Consider the following 18307-nt stretch of genomic DNA (forward strand, 5'->3'; position numbering starts at 1 on the left):
CATGAACACACAATTTACTTCACATACTTTACTACTCCTGGGAAAAATATTGTGCTAACTGTACTTATTACCACATGATTGTTACACTAGAAGAGAAAGTATCAAATCTTTCCTCCTCAAGAGAGCAACACTGAGGGTACCTGTTTAAAATATGAGACAGAACTCTGGCAAGGTGCCTGAGCAAAACTTGCTTTGTGATCAGAGTAGGGATTGCTCTCAAAAGACTGTTACAAAGGTTATTGTCCATACAATCACTAAATCTAAATTCCTTAGAAATTTACTTCATTGCACTTTCTTTGCTTCTGTGATAACCAGCGACAGGGCTCTTTGAGGGAAAATAAATAGCAATGGAATTAATTAGTGAAACAAAGGTATCTATGATGTGGATCCATTGAGGGTGAGGTTCAGAAAAGAGAGATAAGTATTTTAAGAAAATTCTCTGTCTTTCATTTAGGGGAAATCAATTAGCGTAGAAGCTAACAACTATTTAGCACTAAACTTTCAATTTTCCACACTAAATAGGCTGCATAACGGAAAGACAAAAATGGTGCAATGGGATCTGAATTACATTTCAGAACCTAACTTGTAAACTTGAAAGAAAAAGATGAGCAGATGGACATAACAGATGGGTCAGCTACAGACAACCAGTGCCAGGAGTGCATAACTCTGAGGCTCAAATATTAGGGTCACAGTCTGTAAAAAGGGTCTTTGGCAAGGAGAGACAAGTAAACCCTATTATTATTTCACCAATTAAACATACCAGCCCTGAGCCAGCAGCCACATAGCCACAATGCTGAATCCAGTACCATTTCCTTGCCTTTTGGCAAGATGTAAAATACAATTACACAGCAAAAGGCAGATGTACAGGAGAGGCAGGGCCAGCACAGCTGACATACGTGTGGTTGAGTAGGGTCCACTGGCATCATGGACATGACAGCAGTGCCCACCTGTACAAACCTGCCCACTGGACCAGTAGAGATGGAGAAGCTGCCAGTCCCAGTGGAGATAAAGGCTCCTTGGTCCTCATAAACCACCTTTTATGTGGCACATGAGGGCTTACCAGGTGCATACTAGTGTAACTCTAAAATTGACTCTTATAAGTCTTTTCTTATGTATAATCAGTCCATTTCTAAGACAATTCTCCTAACCTGCTTTCTCAAAGTCAAATGTCAAAGTTGGTTTTGATTTTCAGATCATGGCATCTGGGCGTTAAATCCCAGAAGTAATTCCGCTCTCATTCCTTAATTGTCCTGTGCTTTGCAATGCATTATGCCTAACAGCATATTGGTTCAAGCAACGTTAATTTATTAGAGCTTTAATTTCTTCTTTTATAACATTTTATGCCTCAAGTCACCCATAACTACAATTTTATCTACAAGTGTTTGTTAAATTACAAGTGAGTGGGGGTTTTTTTGGTTGGTTGGTTGGTTTTTTGTTTGGTTGGTTGGTTTGGATTTTTGTTTGTTTGTTTGTTTTGCCATGGGATACTTTGTATAGCTGTTTTCTTTGCCAATTAGTCACCATGTAGACTAACTGCTTTTCTACAGTAGGTCAATTCTCTATATACACTTCTATTCTCATAACTGCACACAATCAAACTCTAATCTTATCACCTCAGGACTGGTGGTGTCTCAACGTTTATAACTGAAAATCTCATTAAAAAATCTTCTGGCATTTTTCACAGATGAATGGAGTCTTATCATGTGTCCAAACCTAATTCCACCTTCACTAATCATGTTCTCCTATTTAAATTTACATTGTTTATATTCATCTCTCAGACATTTGATTCATGTCTCTGTCATTGTACAGCATCACTGTGCACCATGCTCTGTGTTTTATTACAGACAGTTGTGTTTCCATAATGGGTTAGGTGGGTCCGATTGATAGAGGAATTACAGTCTTACTGGAGCACCGTTGGTACCAGACAGGGAGGTCAGGCAATGCTCTCAAGGGGAGAAGGTAGGGAGGAGGTATGGCAGGTGTTGCCATGACAAAGACAGGGATTTAATGATGAGAGGCTGGAGGATGAAGGGCTTGTCTGAGGAAATAGGTATTTCAGGTGACATGAGCTGCAAAGGGAAATATCAGAAAACTCCTATGTTCAGTTCCTTCATTTATCCCTTGAAAAAAAGAAACCCTTCACAATTCTCAAAATGTCTCTGACACTTTGTGCTGGTTTGACTGAGAATGAGTTAATTTTCTACATGCAGTTAGAAACCTTTCTTCTCCATAGCTAGCATGCTCATTATTTGGACTTAGTTTGAGAACAAAAGATAACACCCCAGCACAGAGCTAATGTTTTTAATTGCTCTGGTCTAAGAGCCAAGGACACTCTGAGAGCTCTACCCACAGGTGTGAGGCATCGAGGAAGCGGGGCATGGATGGGGCAGAGGTTGGCTGACATCCAGACTGATCAATAAGAGTATTCCATCCCATTGGCATCATGCTCCATATTTAAAGAGTCGGGCTCTTCTGCTCTCTCTCAGGCGCCCCTGCTCTCACTTGCTCTTTCTCTCAAGCCAGGGGAGTTCAGTGTGGGACGTTTAGTTCGGCTTTTTGCCATTTTGCAGGGACCTCTGAGCCTTTCCGCCTTTTTCTTCTCTTTTCTCTCTCTGGGATTGGCTTTGGGACCAGGTGCTGTTTTCCTGGGACAGTCTGCTCAGTGTGTTTGTAAGGAATTGTCTTGAGTATCTTTTATTTCTATTATATATATATATTTACTAGTAGTGCATTAGTATTTTGTTATTTTATTAAACTGTGTTTATCTCAATCCACGTTTCTCCCTTCCCTTTTGATTCTTTCTCCTATTGGAGGGAGTTGGAGACGGGGTGAGTGAGCAGGTGTCATGGTTGTATTGCTAGCTGGGGTTAAACCATGACACACTTTTACATCCTTGGCCATGGAAGAAGGGAGTGGGGGTACCAACCCATCTGTTAGCTGAACCTGAACAGTGGATTTCTATGGTCAAATAGGCAACAGGTGTGGATGTGTCTTTGAAGACGTAGGCAGCATCTCAGGACTGTGAGACTGGCATTCTTCATACATCATTTTCATGTTGAGTGCCTTTATTCCCTTTCCTCTGTAACATGTTGCTTTATGCCATTTGTTTCAGAATTGCCTGGGCTGAACTACTGTTTTTTAATATTTCCTACTGTTAATATGTTTTTTCTTACTGCAATTTATGCTTCCCTCGCTGCTCAAATACTTTTATAAACATCTCCCTACGCATTTACTAAGACATGCATAGCATGAAATAGCCCCACCCGGTGCCACACATACCCCATGTCAGAAGCGAGAAGAGCCCACCTCATCCCACTCCTCCTCTTCCACACCCCTGCCAGGGCTGTGCTGCCTGTGTTAGGGACCCAGACATTATGTCTTCAATAAATAATCTACCTTTCAGGAAGCCTCAATACTTTCTATATCAGACCTAGTATCTTTGCATTAATTCATTAACTAAATATTGATGCCAATCTTCCTACTAAAATATTTACTTATCATCTTCATAACTCTTAGCATACCAGAGTGGGTCACTCTATTTTGCCTTTTAAGACTACTAACTAGACCCCCGCGTTTTAATTTTCTTTCCTTTTAACCTTCTAATCTGACCCTGTTTCCCATAGCTCTATCGAAAAAAAAAAAAAGAAAAAGAAAACCTAACATGAAGACATAGCTGTGTCCACTTTCTATCTACGTGACTGAAAGTACTCATTGAATATGTAAAAAAAAAAAAAAAAAAATTTTTTATATTGAAATGTGGTTTTGTGGAGTGAAGAGGAAAACACTGGACCGGTTGGACGTGGTATTTGAGATGTTTGGGAAGCAGTAACAAGACAGCCACTGGAGCCTTCTGAAAACTATGGTGTAACATCTGGAGAGGCTTAACGCCAACAAGTGACAGGAGCACAGGATTATCAAAGTAGGCAGGGTGTGATTTTATTGGTTTACCCCAAGTATGACTGACAAAATGGAAGAAAAGCAGGAAAATACTTGGTATATAAGACTAGATCAGAAAGAAACAGCTTATTCTATGTTCTACTAGTTTCTCTTTTAATCAGTCCTCAGAAGATGGAAGGTAAAGCAAGAAATGAACTCAACTATAACTCACTCTCACCTACAGCTCATGTTGACTAATTCATGTCCTACAGTTATCATGCAGCTCTGAGACTGATGCAAGGAAAAGCTGGTTGCCACCACCCTTTATGTGAAAGATCTCTGATCCTCAACACCAACTCCTTTGCATGTCCTCCAAACGGTTACACGCAGGAAACGATACCACTTTGTACCCATTGCCCACATATTCAAATGTATTTTTTCTTGCCGTAGGCCATATTATCTTCCATTTACATTTCTTTGGCATTTCTTCTTCTGAAGACAAGGCCTGTCAAACAAGCCACGTTTCCCCAGACTCTCTGTCTTGCATGATGCAGCACACTCCAGTTCCCATTTATCAGCTTAGAAGCCCAGAGTGGAACCAGACCTCCCAGTTGCTCAGCTGATGCTGCTCTGCTGTTCCAGCCCCTCGGGGCCTGCTGGTCGTTTTGCATCACTGTCTTGTTTGCAATAGGAGGTCATTGAAAGTTCACTTGAAATCTAGACTATTAATTAAATGCCATAATCTGTAGGCAACCAAAGATCATCTTTGCTACTTTTAACAAGTCTTCTCACAATCTAAGCCCTTTTCTCCATGCATACTGAGGTCTTAAAGTGGTCAACTTAAATCCATATATCTTGATAAAGTGGCTGAATTACTGCTGCTGAATGGTAGGCCATTATCTACAATTAGTTTATGGCTCTTAATAGCTATTATTGCAAAAGATGGATTTCTCTATAGCATAAGTGTCTTACCCAAGATCCTGTTAGTACTCTTGCTTATGAAAAGCTAAGTGGTAGCTGCTTTCTGGAAAAGATCAGGTTACTCTCCAAGCTGAAATAAACTGCTACCAGCTTATTACTACGGGTAACAAACAGGCTATATGCATTATGATCACTATTTGATTCTTCTTTGCTATGTGCTATATGTAATAATGGAAATGTGCACAGCACTATACAGACAAATAAACTGAATAAATGCTGTGAAAATGTCACCATCAAGTTTAAGAGAAAAATACCAAATATCTATCAGTCACAAGCAGAGGACATAGTAACTTGTCTCAGAGTAGCAGCTTTTCTTGTTCTGTTTATAGAAGTATTATGGTTAGAACAGTCAGAATACGTGTGCGCCAATTCATTGGAGAAAACTATGGATTTATGAATCTCCTTGAAGAAGTGCCTTCCGATGAAGGACACGAAGGAGCAGAGAGTAGAGGCAGAGTAGATGGGGTCGTGAACTTCATTTTACTTCTCATCATGAGTAACAGTGCTAAACTGATAGTCAGTCAGATCTCTCATTTTCTTTAATTTAACGCTATTCTTCTCGCTCTTTGCATTACTGACCCCACATTATAACTGAACCGTGTGTTTTATTACAATGCTAAGCACTGCTTTAAATGCACATGAGAAGATTTCAGTGCTCTTTATACTGCACAGTTATGTGTGGTGGGTTTTGTTCTTTTCACATAAAGAACCATCTCAGAGCTAACAACTTGTATTACTTTAATCAAGTTTCGTTTCACATAGGTTGTGAACTGTACTACAGATTGTCATTTCTTCTGGGCTTCAAATATAATGCACAGCTCAGCACAAGTCTGACCTCTGTGGTCCCGAATCAGCACACACCTGCTGAGGGCACTTCATTAGACACCCACAATGACAGAGCTTTCAGCCTTTTCATTAGCTTTCTTTGGAGCTGCTGCTGATTACCAATATATACATTTTAACCAATAACACGTGTATATTAAATACACTAAGCACACATATATACATATCTCCTGAGATGCAACCATTATTCTACATCAGAAAGTGAAGAAGCACTAGAATAGAGGGTTTGCCTAAAGGTAAAGTTCTGTGTGATTATTAAATATCTGAAGGTTTTAGTCAGATTTGGGGATTCCTTGTGACAGTGTAATGCACTTAGAAATGCAAAAGCATCTCTACAGGCAGAACTATTTTCAGGCTGCTCTCACATGGCTCTTCTAGCTCACTTCCTAGCTCAGGTTTTTAGATTAAAGAGAGAGTCTTTAATGTTCAGCGAATATTTTCCCCTACTACTTTATGTATACAATATTTTTTGAGCTAAAGGAATTTGTATTTAATGTTTATATTGTGATAGTGCCTAAGGGATAACAAAATTGTGGTGCCATAATGCAAAACAACATGAAAAGATACAGAAAATGTACATTCCTGCCACACAGACAGACAGGAACTGTAATGTGGCTGCTGTGAGCATAAATGATTCTGAATTCAGTGTCTTCATCAAGGACCTTTATTGCCAGCTCTGTCTCTTGTATTTTCCAGTCCTGTTGCTGGTTTTTTATGATCAATACATCAAAAGTATGGAATGCTACTACGAATGTGATCAATCAGCCTTCAAGGGTAGCATTCAGCTTATCTACCACTGGCTAAGTTGGACATCATTTCCAAACTGTGAGTTATAGCCACTATTTCAGACACCTACATCAGGATGGGGTGAATTTTCCTCTTACAGTATCGGTTTCTCTTATAGAATAGTCTAACTTAATAGATCAGATCTAAAGGTCTATATTTTGGATGGGTAAATGAAATTAACAAAATTTCTTAACTATTTCTAGTTATGAAAAACCTAGTGGTGGTTTTATTTGGTTTCCCAAATAAACTGCTTTGACTGATTTTTATCACAGCTGGTTTTGACATCTGAAAGCATTGGTCTACCTGCCAACCAGCTAGCAGAAGCAAAACTTAACCATTTAAGTGGTAGCAGCATTCTCAAAACCCACTGGTTTTATTTCAGTACTGGAGGCAAACAGCTAGTGTGAAAGGAGCATTGCCTCCTTTATCACCACATCATCCACCATTGCCTACAGGATTATGATATGCCTTGAAGAAATCTTATCCAACCCTCATACTTATGCAAACTTGGGTCTAGTCATATCTTTATTCAGAGTCTAGAACTAAGAGTTAAACCTGAATTTTTATAGGCTTGTTAAATTTGCTTCTTAAATTGGTTTTGCTCTGGCTGCTACAAGCTAATTATACTGTATTCCTACTGTGCTACAGTTTAGACTGAAGGTTGCCTACCTCACAGTCATCTATTCATTCTCTCACTTCCTCATCTTATGTTTTGGTTTCATTCTGATCTAGTGTATAACTTCACATAAAGCCTTTTTTTTTTTATCTTAGAGGTTTGATCTACCTACAATTTTATTCTCTGGTTCTCCTTCTGACTCCATGAATAGAAAGCATTTATTTCAGAAGTGCAGATCTTCATTCTGTCTAGGAAGACTCAAGCTTCTGCAACTTATAGCTGTATTTTGTAACTTCCCATGCACTCCAAACCTTATTTTAGATGGTTAGTTAAGCATTTCTCTCAGCAAGAAAGACGCTTATGTCCATGACAGGCAACATGAAGGATGACCCAAAATCATTGTCTGCTTTTGATAGAGAAGGAGTCCTAATGAACATATTAATGAAACCTGACAGAACCTTGAAATGACCTGGAAGAAACTATCAGAAATGTTAGTAAGCATTATTATAGATATTGTTATTGACACCACTGTGCCTGCAGTGATCCTTGAGATCTTTTCTGATTACCTTTTATGAGGGAAACTCATATTTCTTATCTGAATATGCATTTTAAAAAAAGGATCTTCCTTCTTTTTGCACTTATGTGGGCAAACAAGACAGGCCCCAGTATATGCTATGTAAATCACCATCTCGGTTAAGTTTGTTGTGATTTTTTAGTGCTTGCTACACCAAAGAGACATAGGTATCCATATTATCTACACATTACTTTTCAATAAATTTGCAAATCTCCATGTTTCAGAGGGCTTTGATTTTCATCTTTTCCAAGCCCATTTTCTATTTCTCTATTTTCACTGTGTAGAATGAAGATAAAGATTTGCTGAGTCTCTCTTCAATCGTTCTAAAAAAAATACCTTTTTTCTCGTATGACTATTGCTTCTGGTCAGTGCAAGTCTTAAATATAAATGCATACAGGAGAGAGCTGTGATCCCTTAGGTGCATATGTTATCAAATGGTTGTGCAAACAAAATACTCCAATGATAAAAAAATTGGAAAAGGTTCATCATTGCCAGGTCCTTTAAATAGAAGTAACCAGACATCCCAAAATCTGCTAAGCTATGCTCAAGATGGAGAAAGCACTGTGTCTTAGAGGACTATTATTAGAAAAGTAATAAGTGCCATAGTAAAAGAAGGTTGTAGAAAAACTTGAAAAATGCAAACTAAATGTCAGCCAGTTGCAGAAATAGAGAAAACACATCATTAGTAATTCACACAGACTTTCAAATATGAAATAATCATCTTTTGCACAAAACACGATTTTAGCTTTTATCATTACAGCTTAGATATAGCTCCCAGCACTGAAACTATTTTTACATTAAATACAGTAAAGTAGTTGATACTACTGTATGAAAATCAGGACCTGTACTTTCAGAATGTACATTCAGAATGTAAGAAACCCTCAGATGGCAGGTTTCAAAGAACTACTGCTGCTGACAAATATATAAAGCCACTTTTTACGTAATTTTCTGAAGTTGTTAGCCTCTCATTCCTCAAGCTGTTGAAACAACTTCTGATCCCTAGACGTGTTGTTTGGTGCACAACTGCATGTAGATACTGGTTCACGGTAGGCACCTAACTCACAGAACCCATTAAATATCCAGTTTAGCTGTTCTGAATTACCATCTGTGAGAGCTTATTTCTCTCAATATAAAAGAAACATTAGAAGACAAATCTCCTCATCTCCCCCAGTCAGTTCCAATGCTTAACTCCTGCTGTAAATTACTATTCAGTTTAAGCCAAAGTCTCAAGAACTTGCTGGCTTGTTTGATATTGGCAAACGCATTGTGATCATTCAGCAGTTTTACAGGTTTTTTTAAACACTTCTGCTCTTAATTTCACTGGAAAGAATGAAAACAGAGGCAATTGATTAACATGCACATAGGATCTGTCCAAGATTTTTGACTCGAGAACCTGGTGGCCATCATGTGCAGCAGCATAAATAAGTAATACTTTAAAATACATCTGAAAGATTTGGCGTGATCTCAATATTCCACACACAACAAAACTATATGACTGTGAAATGTATTTGATGGTCATTGGTAGTGACAGGACTTGTCTTTTTAAATTTAATCTCAACTCTAGAGTAATTGAACTCTGGTGCAGCTGCTGGAAGCTCAAGTTCCACTTTCTAATACATCATTATCATTTGATTGTAAAGACTTCACTCTTTTCCAGACCCTGAAGAGCAATGCAGGCCCAACTTTGAGAATGAATATTCCAAAGATCATGGATATTTTTAGACCTTTAAAACAAGCTACCCCTGTGGACTGAATGAAAACATATCTTGTCAGCCAATCAAGATGAAATGATCCCCTGAAGCAGGGAGTTGACATTGTGAGAACATTTTTGAAGCTTGGTTTGAAACCTGCTTGAACACAAATTCAAGTATATTGAAAGAGTTACTGAAGAGCACTTAAAATACTATATATTGTATATGTTACCCTAGATTCTACATGGACAGAATGATTCAATAAAAGTGAAGTAGTTTATCAAGCAAAGTGTGACTGCAGCTTTCTAACAGAAGTCTACATCTCTGTACGGATTATACTTTCTATTGTTTTCTTTGGCTTGTGAAATAGAAGCAGTTGTCACCACCACTGTTGCCTTTTCAATGAAACGAAACATTCGGCTGTTGCAAATTGTCCAGTTTTTCTAACTATTCAATGTACAGATTCAGTTGTGTCTTTTCTGAAGACTTTGCACTGAATGCCTAACAAGAAGATAGGCAGCTTAGTCATATTACTGTCTTCAACACTTAATTAAAGAGGGTGCTACTAGAAAAGTGGATTTAATCCTGGCGTTTTAATTAAATTCTAGCTTGGCACAAGTCCACCTGTCTGGATTCAATTGGATATCATTCTCTTTCCCTCTTGCTCCACACATTACCGTTGCCTGCTCCCATTGAACCACTGCAGTGATTTTCCCGTTGCACTTCAGCACAAATAAAGGCAGTCCTCAAATACAGAAAGCCTCTTGCATAAAAGGGATGTAACATCAAAGCTGCTATTTAAGACTGAAGTGTCACACCACTTACATGTTCAAATTGTCTGAGGCAGGCAGTTGTGTTCACACTCTGATCCCGTACTGCGTATGATGGTGTAGCCGTGCATGGAGCTCAGTGCAGACTACTAAAATTAGTTTGGAAAGGCATCATCTGTATTGTGAGCGAGAGCCAAGTTATCACTTCAAAACTGTACTGGACAAGTTTATACAGTCACTTCATTATGAATTACGGAGGAGACAGAGATTTCCCACTCAGAGTGGCAGAGAGGGTAAAGTCAAAATCCTGAACATATTGAAGGTGGGCATCATTTTGCAGCTTCATTTTACTCATCTGAAAATCCTAACTAGTTAAACACAAAATCTTTCAGAGAAGCAGATATCTTGGGGCAGGGTTGTAACAAGGAAGTTACAAAACTTCTGCTATTAAAATTCCTATGTCAGTAGTTTATACATGGTATAGCTCCTAGTATTGGGGAGGAACTGAATATGACCCAAGGTCACAGCTCAGTTAATCTTATGGTGGAAAGGGCTCTGAATCATGTAGGTAAGTATAATAAGTATAAGGCCATAATTCTTTTGCCAAAAAAAAACCCAAAACAAACACAAAGCAACACAAAATTGAGATCTCATTTTGTTCCATTGCATACAAGGAATTTTAAAGCCTGATTTATTCTTGAAACAAAAATTTTGGTTATTTGCTGTGTCTTTGCCAAAGACTTGCTCAGGCGTATAATGGGGAAGACAAGAGGATGAGGGTGGAAGGAAGCAAAGAAAGAGGTTTAGAAGCAGGAAACTTGAAAGAAATTACTTAACATCCTCCTGCTAAATGTCAGAGAAAGAGATCAAGCACTGAGTCACAGCAGTGGGATTCATCTTCACCCTCTCTAATCATCCAAAAGTGAGATCTAAGATAGCCATCCAGTTTCCTTCTGTGAGTAGAGATGGGCACCTCGAGATGGCAATTCTTGCATGTCTATATTAGGAAAACACAAATCACCAGAGTGTTCCAGCAGCCATGTAGCTACATGCCACCCCTCACTCAAGACTTCTTAGTTAATTAGAGTTGAAACGTCAATATATGCATCGTTCACTACTCCCCCAGCCTTAATCCTCTCTCATATCTAACCTAGTGTTCATCGTTTTAGTCCCTTCTTTAGGCACAGAAAACAACTGTTGAAAGATAGTTAACTTCTAGAAAGAATACTGCCGGTAAGGAGAAAGCACAGGGCATGTGATTCGTTACATTTTAGAACTAGCGAAAAAACAGACGAGTCTCAGCACGGATACCGGTCTGTACCAGTATGATGGTTCTGTTTCCCCTTAGGTGACATATGTGAAATATTGAGACTACACCCCCTCCCCACATGAAAGCAAATACTAAGAAGTGCACATGTTTACCAGCCTGAAAGTTGTGCCACGTATGCTGTTACAGCCCGCCAGGTACTTGCCAGCTTCACTCTCTGAAAAGAGCATTTTGCCACTCTTGGTTTGCCTACCCATTCTGCTGTTAAAAAGGAGACTTCTGGTGAGACAAAGAATATTAGTGCCCAAGAAAGAGATATTAAGCAGGGGCGGCAGGGAAGAAAAAAAAAAATATGACATTTCTTACTGAAAATAACTTCATAATTAAGGAGTAAACCATACCACAATGTGTATTGTTAGGCTTGTTGAACTTACATGACTCTGGCACGTTATGAAACTAAATGCATTCAGTTCCCTGGCAGGAGGCAAGTGTCTCACTCCAAGTTGCATGTGCCCAGATTCATCTTCATAGAAAATTATGAAATAGCCAGAGGCATGTTCTGTTTTGTTGTTTTAATTAAAGGTTCGCAAAAGCTGATAGTTCTACAGGGCTTCATACTGAGCAAATTCTGGAGATCAGAAAGTGCCTTCTAAACTCATCTAAACCTCAAGTGCCCAATAACCCCATGCTGCCAGGAAACAGCCCAAACTCAGGGTTCAACCAGGTGGTCCAGGGAGTGGTTATCTCACTGCTCCCTTCTGCATGGAGCCATTGAAGGTATCTTCCCAAAGGTGAAACCATGATCTATGTCTGTGCTTTTGCCCTGCTTCTCTCTTTGATGACTTCTAATTTTAAGAAATACCAATGTCACTGGCAGGCAATTCTCTTTTCCTCGGTGAGGCAGTTCCGTTCTTTATATCATGTTGTAGATATCTTGTTACTTTGTGAGTTATTTTATTGTTGTGATTAGTCTTCAGCCTCTTGGAAGGCTGCAAGAGGGGCCAACTGCCCTTAGAGATAAACGATTTAGAAGTATTTTTGTGCTCCAAGCTCCTCTAACATTAGTTCAACTATTAGTTGGGTTACACTGATATGGAGATATGTCACAACAGAGAAACTGATAGTCTTAATCAAATGAGAACCTAAGAAGTCTCTGTGATCTTTCATGCACTGAGACCAAGGAACAAGTTACAGACACTAAACATGAGTCCTGCCAAAATTTCATCCATCATTCTTCCCTTGCTCTTGGAATAACTGTGCCTTTTTTCCACTCCTTCCCTGCCTACCCGTCCCACCATATCTGCAGGAGACTCAGGTTTGGTCCCAGACCTCCTGTGGCAGCACTAATGCTGCAAGAGGAGCTGGGAATGAGAGAAGCTGCTGACAGCCAGATTCCCTGTGTGTGCCTAGCACAGAGATCGTGCTAGCTGTGCGTGGAGATGAAAGCACATCTCAAAGTGCAAACAGCCTTCACTCCGTCAGAGGTAACCTCCCACAGTGGTGCCTTTGCTTTGCAGTCCCAGCACTTCAGAACCACATCACAGGGTGGCCAAACAACTCTTTGTGATCCACACACAGCTTGCCAGCACCCCCAGCCTGCTCTCATTTTCTTACACCAGATGTGCCAGAGCCAGGAGGAGAACAGCAGGTCAAACCACAGAACGGGGAAGGCTGCAGCTGGTCAGGAGGCCCCTTTGCTCATGGAGGCCTCCTGGAAACAGGAGGGATGATTCACACGTGTTTGCCTTTCTCCAGCTCGGGGAGCTCCATGAGGCATGCAAGGAGACAGCAGATCACAAAACATGCCTCGGAGGCAGCGGGTGGCCCTGCGGATGCTGGAGGTGCTGCTGCTGCCTGGTCCTCGCTGCCTGCACCCTGCTGCCTGCTACCTGCTCCTCGTTGCCTGCTCCTCGCTGCCTGCAACCTGCTGCCTGCTCCTCGCTGCCTGCTGCCACAGCCACTGCTGGACCGAGCAGGCATCAGCAGGGATCTGCAGCAGAGGTCGTGGGCCGGCAGCTGCAAGTTGTGATCACCCGGGCTTTATGGAGAGGTGGGAATTTGGGAGAGACAGGTTCAGGTTGTCAGGAGGATTCAGGGAAGCAGGGGGGGATTGCAGCACATCTAAGGGGACATCTGGGTTAGGGCAGTGGGACTTGCAGGGTGGCTGAGGGAGACACTGGGGAGGGAGAGGCTCTCAGCCAAATAAAAATTTTGGATTGTGGCTTATAGGACCTGGCAATCTGGGCACCCCTGTCATAAGCATTTAGAAGCTCTTTGGGTTCTGTCTTTCCCAAATGAGTACTTGTAAATCGCCTTGATGTTAATGAGAATTACGTGCACATATCAGGGAAAGAATAGTCCCTCTACAATGGGCATGTGACAGCTAAAGTGCATCAGTCAGCAGGGAAACAAAAGAGGTCATAATTTATGTAAAAGGTTCATTTTTAATGTAAATTCTGCCCCCAAATGCTCTGCTTACCAGCCTGAATCTGTGGTATCTGGCAGTGGAAAATGAAAGGGGTGAGAAACTCACTGCTGGCAGGTAAATGCATAATGTGATAGATTGATTTAAAATCCTTGTCATCTTTCTTTTTCACCTGCATACATAACGATCCTCTGTTAGTCATTAGGGCTCCTTGTACCTTCAGCACTCTAAAAAAATATTGGCTTTGAAATGATACTTCATTGTTAAGGAATTTTTGTCAGCTAGCTCCATTTATCGATGTATCAAAGCCATTTTACAAGAGATAGGCTCCACTTTGGCACCAAGAGCGCATACATTACATGCCTTGTGAGGACTTGCATCTCATTCCAGCACGGAGTGGAAGTGCCAAGTGCCACTGTGGTACATAATGAGACATGTCACCCGGCATTGGGGACACCAAGGAGATGTGGATGAATCGGCCCCCGATGTTTTCTCCTGGCCAGAAATGAGAGGAGCAGGGACATGCAGGTTGCAGCAGACACATGCTCGGAGTGCAACTGCACAGAGTAGCTGAGGACTCTGCTGTCAGAGCTCCCAGAGTGGGGGTAACATATGCCACCAAGCTGCATTTTTCTGTTGGTCTGTTTACACCTCCTCCCAGACAGCAAGAGCCAAGCCAGGAAACACTCTTTTCTGTAGCCATATGTGTGTCTGCAACAAGGGTGTTTTTCAGCATACCGGTGATAACTAGGGGTGTCACGCTGTTTCATGAGCAAAATTTTGTAGCATAAGCCAAACCACAGAAAGACTACTACCAAGTAACTACCTCCAAAGCTGTTCAGGCTGCCTTGTGAATTAAATCATTTTTCTTTGTCCTTTTGTTTAGATCTTCACCTGTGTTGCCAAGCAACTGCACGGGGAAAGTTAATGGCAAAGCTCCCCTTTTAGACCAGACAGGCAGGAGGTCTTTGAACTGAGGCAATCTGGAGTGGCAAAGACGAAGACTGAGAGAGCAGAAAAAGCCCATGGTTGTTTGGATCTTTTCGTATTTTCCATGCATCCTCGAAACAGAGGATGCTGCACCAGAGATAGCCAAGGACAGGGCTTTCCTGTGCATAGTTTATTACTATGTCACTTCAAGGAAACTGAACCCAAATGCAGGCTATGTGTTGAGAGATGTCAAAAAGAAAATATCATCACACCAGCAATTTCCACTCAAAATTATCCTATCAGCAGGATTTCTCCCTCGAAAGGAAAATCTCAACCCAATTCACTGCCACTCAAACACTCATAGCCTAAGCCTGAGCAGCCCAAGAAGGAATTGAATCATAATGAAGCTACAAAGGATGCCACAGCATCCTGCTAGCAATACCTACTGAACCTTCCAGATGAGAAATCCAAAGCCCACAGGATCCCTGTGAACTGGGACATGTGTTTTTCAGGCTGAAGGTTCATAGCTTAACTAGTAAAAGGGAGGCCCAAGACGCAAGGAAACTGCCACCGTATGCTGGCTGCCACACTCAATTTGCACAACTCACTGAACGCAGTCACAGGATCCGAGGAGTCCTGACCATTAGGCACTTCTACCCACCACCACCAAAGGTTCCTGTGCCTCAGCCTTCCCAATCATTGCCTTGCCCTTTCTTTTAGGAATATTATTAATGATTCCAGTCCTGTTTTCTAGTTATACCACATAACATCCATGCGTCTCAAGGTCAGGATTTCAAAGGACTGGCATTACTTCTAATTACATGCTTCATTTTGTAAACTCTTGGATTTAGAAGGTATTCATTAGATTGGCCTAGTTAGTAGCATTTTCAGTTCATGATTTTACCACGGCTCGTACATTTGGCATTGCTCCCAGGGGCTCAGCCTGCTGGACTCAGGACACTGCACGGGGACACTTCCAGATCTCTTCAGAGAAGAAATCCTGGGAAAGTTGGAGCTTTTGCACCTGAAGACTCAGAAGAGCACCAAAAAAGTATTAGTTAAAAACAAGCCTCTTGAGTTTTTAAACCAATCAAGTCAGTACAATGACATTAGAGGTCCTGTTTGACTTTTTTTAGTACCACTAATACTAATTTGATTCAGTGTAAGCTCAAACATTTAAACTGTGATATAGAGGAATTCATCTCCAAAAGCTGTAAGTGCTACTTGTGCCTCATTTAATCTCCGAAAGCCAATATATGCATTAGTAGGAACATGCAAGAAGTGCACATGGCAGCCAGACTCAATCAAAAGAAGGTTTAGTGTCTGCTGGGTATTTACGGGAACCAGCAGGAGCATGGAAAAAGACATGGGAAAGGCAAGAACTGCTGAGGGCTCATGGAGTTAACTCTGCAGTCTCAAATGGAGCATGAGAGAAGTCGTGCTTTGTAAGGGTGCAGACCTAGAAACAACCTCTCTCTTTCTCCCTAACTGGCAAATCTATTTTGAAGTGAACATTATTCTATGTTCATCATTCTCCACATTTGAAAAAAATTACTATTGCAGATGAAAAACCATATCATGATAAATAGAAACTGCAATCAAACCTAATTTTTGTCACACAGTATTATGGGTGCAGTCGTCAGAGTTGTGCTGAGGCTTGGCTAAAAGTATTCCTACCATATTTTGCAAAGTTTGTAGACTGATCTGACCTGGCAGTTCCTGTGTTTCTATCTAGTCTAGTATCCCATCTCTGAGAAATGCTAACGCCAGCGATTTGAGAGGAAAAGAGATGAAACTTCTCACAGTCAGGTGGCACAGTCTACCCTATAAAAATATTGAGAGCCGTAACAGCAAAAGATTGATTACTGAAGACAAACTGGTTCATCTCTGTAACAAATGACCAATATGCAATAATAGCATACTATTTACAGCTCATATGCATTAAAAATAAAGAAGTCTCTGCTTTATCACTGACAGCATCATGGACTTTTAGCAGCCGTAGAACCGTACACAGAGATAACCATCTTATCTACAAGCTGTCAACTCTCTCTTACTACCTTTTTCTGAACATAGTAAAGGTTAAGTTATTTAACCTCACAAGGTAAATATAGTTCTGAGCTATAAGGAAATAGGAAATGCTCCTGTAGGTTTAAAATTGAGGAAATCCGAATTTAGGATCTCAGCTAAAATTGTAGAAAGCCATCAAGGTGTCAACATGATAATGTAATTGTACACAGTTCAACTCACGTTACTAACATGGCCTAATATTTCCCTCAAATTTTGTCTGAAACCGCAAAATATTTTATTCTAGTTTGATAATGTTTGATTTTTTTTTAACTGAAAGTATTTGTGTGTATATATATCATATATGACTGATAGCCCCCTAGTTCTCTGACTTTTGAACAGGAAATTACAATGCAGATTCTTCTTCTAAGATCTCTGATAAGGTTCACACTTACATGTACGTATGTATATATATACAGATGCGCGTGTATATAGTTGTTATTAAAGTCTGTGGTTTTTACACTTGTATTTCTACGTGACAAAATGGTTTCACACCTGACAAGCCCCTTTCACAGGAAAGGCAATAATAAGGTTTTATTTGCAAGCATTCTGCTTCTTCAGAGTCACCTAACCATCATTAAACCCCTCCTGGTTCTTTGCTAAGCTACCTTAATTAATATTAATTATATATTAATGAGAATATTCTGCAGCAGACAGAGTGACTCTAGACAGACCACAGGCAGATTAAATTGCGTCTTCAATTGTATTTTAAAACATGAGAAGTATAAATTCTATCTAATGCTTTTGAAGCTAAGAGGGCTAGGAGTATGTTGTGCTGGTCTCTGTCCTCCCTAAGGGACATGAGATAGCACGCTGACAGGAAACCACCGTGTCAATACATACGTAGAGCTCAAGGAAAGTCCCTGATGAGTCTCATGTTAATTATTCTCCCTCCTCCAACACACTGGTTCTAAATGGACAAAGAAACCAGTGTGGATGAACATGTTTCAGATACACATATGTTGTTTGCCTAGAAGCAGCAAAGATCTCCTCTGAAGACATCAAACTTAGCCTGAGAGAGGCCTCTGCACTGGTGGCAGCTGCCGTGAGAGTATGGAGAAGACAACAGGCCACCTCCAAAGAAACTTATGGAATAAAACAGAAAGAAGTCCTCGCAAAGGCTGCTGTGTTCCTGCTTTGGTCCCCAGCTGGCAGGGGGAACTGGCAGCCCGTGTTGCTGGAAGTCTGAGCTGCGGAGCCTTCTGGTGCTTAGGAGACAAGGACAGCTACTGAGCTTGTGGTAAAAACAAGATGCACGTTCCAAGGATTTATACTGAGCAATTGTGTGCATACATCAGGTATGTTATCTGTGGCCAAGCATACTGCCAGACAGTACTGGAAAATCATGGTCCCTGGTGAAAAAGATACCTTCTTCATGTAGTACTCAGAGACGAGACTTGAGGGTGTGAGGAGCTATTGGGAGCACAGGGATGAGCTATGGAAGAGTGTCTGTAGCCACGTGGCCCACCTTTGTGTGTCTGCAA

Source organism: Caloenas nicobarica, chromosome 2 (genome assembly GCF_036013445.1).
Source record: "Caloenas nicobarica isolate bCalNic1 chromosome 2, bCalNic1.hap1, whole genome shotgun sequence".
Taxonomy (NCBI): Eukaryota; Metazoa; Chordata; class Aves; order Columbiformes; family Columbidae; genus Caloenas; species Caloenas nicobarica.